The sequence below is a fragment of the Salmo salar genome, chromosome 10 (assembly GCF_965601325.2).
Source record: "Salmo salar chromosome 10, fSalSal1, whole genome shotgun sequence".
NCBI lineage: Eukaryota > Metazoa > Chordata > Actinopteri > Salmoniformes > Salmonidae > Salmo > Salmo salar.
Genome location: NC_138300.1, coordinates 115,355,932 through 115,362,235, shown reverse-complemented (window position 1 = coordinate 115,362,235; position 6,304 = coordinate 115,355,932).

The window sequence follows — 6,304 nt, the reverse complement described above, 5'->3', positions numbered from 1 at the left end:
CCTGCAGGGTGTGGCTTGGGGTCACCCGGAGCTCGGGCCCCATAGATAGCATATGAAGATGTTATAAGTCATGAAAAACATGTTTAGAATTACAGGAAATTAGCTTTAAAACTGCAACATTTTCTCTCAGCCTCATGTCAAAATGTGTAGAATTGCAGGAAATTAACTCAGGTATTCTTGAAAGTTGGGACAATCCTTGTCCCACAGAGAAACGTTATTTTTATAGTTGAAGAAGATTTTGTTGCATTATTTGAACTTAAACTTTACATTGAGGGGAATTTTATAAGTATACTTTCAATATTATTCATCTCTGCCATAAAAAAGCCAGACTACGGTTTGCAACTGCACATGGGGACAAAGATCGTACTTTTTGGAGAAATGTCCTCTGGTCTGATGAAACAAAAATAGAACTGTTTGGCCATAATGACCATCGTTATGTTTGGAGGAAAAAGGGGGAGGCTTGCAAGCCGAAGAACACCATCCCAACCGTAAAGCACGGGGGTGGCAGCATTATGTTGTGCTTTGCTGCAGGAGGGACTGGTGCACTTCACAAAATAGATGGCATCATGTGGAAGGAAAATGATGTGGATATATTGAAGTAACATCTCAAGACATCAGTCAGGTAGTTAAATCTTGGTCGCAAATGGGCAATGACCCCAAGCATACTTGCAAAGTTGTGGCAAAATGGCTTAAGGACAACAAAGTCAAGGTATTGGAGTGGCCATCACAAAGCCCTGACCTCAATCCTATAGAAAATGTGTGGGCAGAACTGAAAAAGTGTGTGCGAGCAAGGAGGCCTATAAACCTGACTCAGTTACACCAGCTCTGTCAGGCGGAATGGGTCAAAATTCACCCAACTTATTGTGGGAAGCTTGTGGAAGGCTACCCGAAACGTTGACCCAAGTTAAACAATTTAAAGGCAATGCTAACGAATACTAATTGAGTGTATGTAAACTTCTGACCCACTGAGAATGTAATGAAAGAAATAAAATCTGAAATAAATAATTCTCTCTACTATTATTCTGACATTTCACATTCTTAAAATAAAGTGGTGATCCTAACTAACCTAAGACAGGGAATTTGTACTAGGATTAAATGTCAGGAATTGTGAAAAACTGAGTTTAAATGTATTTGGCTAATGTGTATGTAAACTTCCGACTTCAACTGTATTAAGAACCCTTTTACAGGGTTCTTTGATCAGAACCCTGCAAGTTTGGACTCCCACATGGTGCAGCGGTCTTAGACATTGCTTCTCAGTGCTAGAGGCGTCACTACAGACACCCTGGTTCGAATACAGGCTGTGTTGCAACTGGCCGTGATTGGGAGTCCCATAGGGTGGTGCACAATTGGCCAAGCATCGTCCGGGTTTGGCTGGTGTAGGCAGTCATTGTGAACAAAAGGGGGGGTGCATGGTGCCATGTATTAGTTGTGGCTACTACTATTAAATAGTAATATTTTTGAGCTAAGAATATTATTTAATCAATAATTAAATAATGACCAAACGAATTCCAGCATAGTTTTGAGAATTTATTTTCATTACATGCAAACATAGTTTGGAAAGATGCACTGGTGGCCAGGGAGGCATCTCTTTGCTTGAATGATGACCCACATCAACTCTGGCTGACTTCTTTACAATACAATACAATACAATACAATACAATACAATACAATATCCATTAGTTACAGTGAACCACAAAAATGTGTCTTCTGCTCCGTTCTCAACCACCCCAAACAGCAGACCTCACACATACAGTTGATACAAGCACAGGTTTAAGCAGCAGCCTTGGATGAAGAGCATGTTGTGGGTTAAGGGCCTTGCTCAACGATGTGAACCCAGCAGCCCTACAGGTGTCAGGTCAATTCCGCCCATTTTTTGCCAGGATTCTGAACCGGCCACCTTTCGGCCACAGGCCCAACCCCTGCCACAGGTCAAACTCTTTAGCTGCTGGGCTACCTGCTTGACATGTTTCAGAGAAGAAGAGGAAAAGGAGTGTTGTGGAAAAGTTCTTACACAGGGACGGCTATACACAGACAATACAAAGACAAGTTATATTTGCATGATTTAGCATAATTAATTAATCATTACCGTTTTGTTTCATTCATGTGACCGACAAATACTGTTTCATAACATGTGACAGACCAACACCTCACGAGGCTTCTCCTCCATAAGCTGAGACCTTGAAACTGAGATATCGTTCGTTCGTTCTCAAAACAACGTCTGGGTGTACTGCCACGGAACTTTGCTTATAGAACAGCACATAAATAGAACACAGAAATGAGTTATAAGAAAAGCACAATCATTAAAATTCGCATTCCATTCCATCTTCTTAACACTATGTGTGATACTAATAATCACACGTTATAACAGTGAAGACAAAATGCTATGTAGACACATAATTATTATGATGTAGAAGAACAACTTACATGCAGTTGTTGTCAGCAGAAGCCAGAAGAGAGATCCTATGCCTCTGATAGTGCTACTTGCAAGTTGGTTCAAACACCATCCCATTGATTAGTCATGCTGGAATGGATTGGAAGTTGGTTTTTGAATCGGAATGGCAGTTCAATTTTGAAATGACCAAAAGGTTCTATATTGAACCCCATTTTTATCTAAGACTGTATGATTTTATTAAACACAGTATTTCCTCTTGCTTCTAGCTAGCATTTAGTTTGCAACAACACAGGTTTGTATGAACCTTGCTGTTTGCCACTCAGACCTTGGCAACAATGTTACAAAATATAAATGTGATCTTCCCCTTGCCTATAGAGCGAACGATGTGGACGTCAGCTAACCATTTTTCTGACCAGGCGAAATTATGCAGCAGCATCATTAATATGGATAAAAATGTCAAAAGAAAATGCCTAAAACAAATTAAAAGGGAACGTTAGCTGTCATTTCAGATTTCGAGGTGACTGAGTTAGCTTTGTTATCTGATGATTTCTAAAATCCTCCATTACACTCTGGGGTAGGGCTAGAACCCTCAAGGCTCTTTACCTTCACTGGGTATAGAGTGTATATAGAACCTTTTTTTAGTAAAGGGTTCTATAATCTCTTCCAAAGAACCTAAAGGTTCTATATACAGTCACCCCAAATAACCCTTTTTTTCTAAGAGTGCAGTATAAACCAATAGACAAATTCTACAGCACAAAGGCGGAGTCATGTCTTAAGTGTAAAACAAACAATGACTCAATAATTCATGCCTTCTGGGAGTGGTATAAAGTCCAAAAGTTATGGCTGGAGTTAGAAAAGCTGACTATCAGAAGTTTGCCATGTAAACGTACTTTTAATTCGTCTATCTGCATATTTCAAGACATGGCGTGTGAGGATGCGGTGAGATACCCAATGGGTTGGACCATTATTTTCTTGGACCATTCTTTTACTTATGAACTGGAAATCAAATGATGCTCCATCGTCAAGACAGTGGATGAATTAAATGCATAATCATTTAAATGTTGAAAAAATGCCGGCTACAGATAGAAAAAAAACAGAACAATTTGAAGCCATATGGCATAAAGTATTACAAGTTCTAGAAATGTCCAAAGGATGTAACATTTGAAAAAATGTGAGAACAAACAGGATGGGTATGGATACTGTGGGAACATGTAGGTTTGAGCAAGTATGATAAAATAGCAACATTTTCTCTTAGCCTCATGGTAAAAGGTGTAAAATAGCATGAGATTAGCTATAAAAATGAAAATGTTTCTCTCTGTCCCATGGCAAAAAATGTTTTGCAGAAAAACAAATGCGGGGCGAAACTGTGCTATGCCACTGACTATGAGTAGTACAGTTGCTGACTGACAAAAGAGCTGAAAAACAAAACCTGCTGAAGACCAAAACGAACAAAAACGTCAAAAATAAATGTCATAATATATGCACAAACTGTTTAGACTGGGAAGCATACAGTAAGCTTTACCCACCCCAGATACACACACACACACACACACACACACACACACACACACACACACACACACACACACACACACACACACACACACACACACACACACACACGGTGTGTACTTCCCACATATAAGACACACACACACCATGCAGCCTTTTCTATATCATTGCCCTAGTTTAGAGCTCTGGATGACACAGACAACGACCAGTACCCTTAATTCAAACAGGCACTGCTTTAAATTTTGATATTGATGGTGCTTCAAACGAAATGTAACAATAATACTTTGTCAAACCCTCGATTCTGTCCAACAGGGATGTTTTTCAAATAGAAAACCCTGTATATAGGCTAGACTTTATACTGGTTATATGTGACTGATACCAGGTGTGTGCACAGTCCTGTAACTGAGACCCAACCCATTATACGTTTAAAATGGTTCTACTGTTCTTCCTTTCATTCATTTCCAGCCCATTTTTCTCATAGTGTGATGTCTGGTTCTCATTGTTCTAAGCATCCCTTTTATAGATCTGTGCTGAGAGTTTCTCAATCACTGCTCACCAATGTAATTTAAGACTGACCTGTGAAGTAAAGGAAGCAGACCAGAGGCTCACCTTTTCTACATGTTGTTTTTCAGACAGTCAAGAAACTGACGGAGCGCATGAAATCAACTGCCATGGATAGTGTCAGTTAGAGAATCCCTCCAGACGACCTTGACAGTACCAAGTGGAGTGATCCATCCTGTAACCAGAGAATAGCGGTGTGAGAATCTTAAACCACAAAATCCACCACGTATAACATTACATTTTACCACTGCCATGACGCCACAGAAATCTGAACCTGTATGGCTGATTTTATTTTGTAATAAAATTGAAACACCCCGAGAGGTCCCTAATCTCAGGGTCCCTCCTTCCCCTAATAACCGTCCAGAAAAACAACAGTATGATAGAGAGCATTTGACTTCATCCAGTAAACACGCTACATTGTGTCTCTCCCTCGGTCCAATCTCAGATGAGGCCACAGACACAGTCATAAATGACTAGCTCCATAAAAAGTGCTCCAGCAGCACATAACCTCCCCAGAGCCACTTCTCCAGACAACCACATCCTTCATCATGGCTGTCTGTCACCTCCACTTCCTCCTTCCTCCAGCCAGACCCCTCCAATCACCACTGAGACACACTAGACCCAAAAGGCAGTTAGTATCATATCAGCTTGTTTAACACTTGTTTAGCCTATAGGGTTCAGGAGGCAATTAAAAAAATGCTTGGCTGGCATAGGTCTGATATGCCTCTGATATTACATGGGTGTTACAGCATACAGTAAAAGCATGCTGGGCCCAGAAATAATCTCTGCAGTCAGCCAGACAGAACAATTATCAAAATGTAAAACCCAAGGTAGCTAAATGTATGACAAACCCAAGGTAGATTAATGTATGACAAACCCAAGTTAGCGTGATGTATGACAAACCCAAAGTAGATTAATGTATGACAAACCCAATGTAGCTTGATGTATGACATATCCAAGGTAACTTAATGTATGACAAACCCAAGGTAGATTAATGTATGACAAACCCAAGGTAGCTTGATGTATGACAAACCCAAGGTAGCTTAATGTATGACAAGCCCAAGGCAGATAAATGTATGACAAACCCAAGGTACCTAAATGTATGACCTACCCAAGGTAGCTTGATGTATGACAAACCCAAGGTAGATTAATGTATGACAAACCCAAGGTAGATAAATGTATGACAAGGCAAGGTAGGATTGAGTATGACAAACCCAAGGTAACTTAATGTATAACAAACCCAAGGTAGGTTACTGTATGACACACCCAAGGTAGGGTGGAGTATGACAAACCCAAGGTAACTTGATGTATGACAAACCCAAGGTAGATTAATGTATGACAAACCCAAGGTAGTTAAATGTATGACAAACCCAAGGTAACTTAATGTATGACAAACCCAAGGTAGATTAATGTATGACAAACCCAAGGTAGATAAATGTATGACAAAGCCAAGGTAGGGTGGAGTATGACAAACCGAAGGTAACTTAATGTATAACAAACCCAAGGTAGCTTACTGTATGACAAACCCAAGGTAGTTAAATGAATGACAAACCCAAGGTAGATTAATTTCTGACAAACTCAAGGTAGCTTAATGTATGACAAACCCAAGGTAACTGAATGTATGACAAAGCGAATGTAGCTTAATGTATGACAAACCCAAGGTAACTTAATGTATGACAAACCCAAGATAGCTTAATGTATGAAAAACTCATGGTAGCTTAATGTATGACAAACCCAAGGTAGCTTAATGTATTACAAAGCCAAGGTAGATTCATGTATGACAAACCCAAGGTAGTTCAATGTATGACAAACCCAAGGTAGATTAATGTATGGAAACCC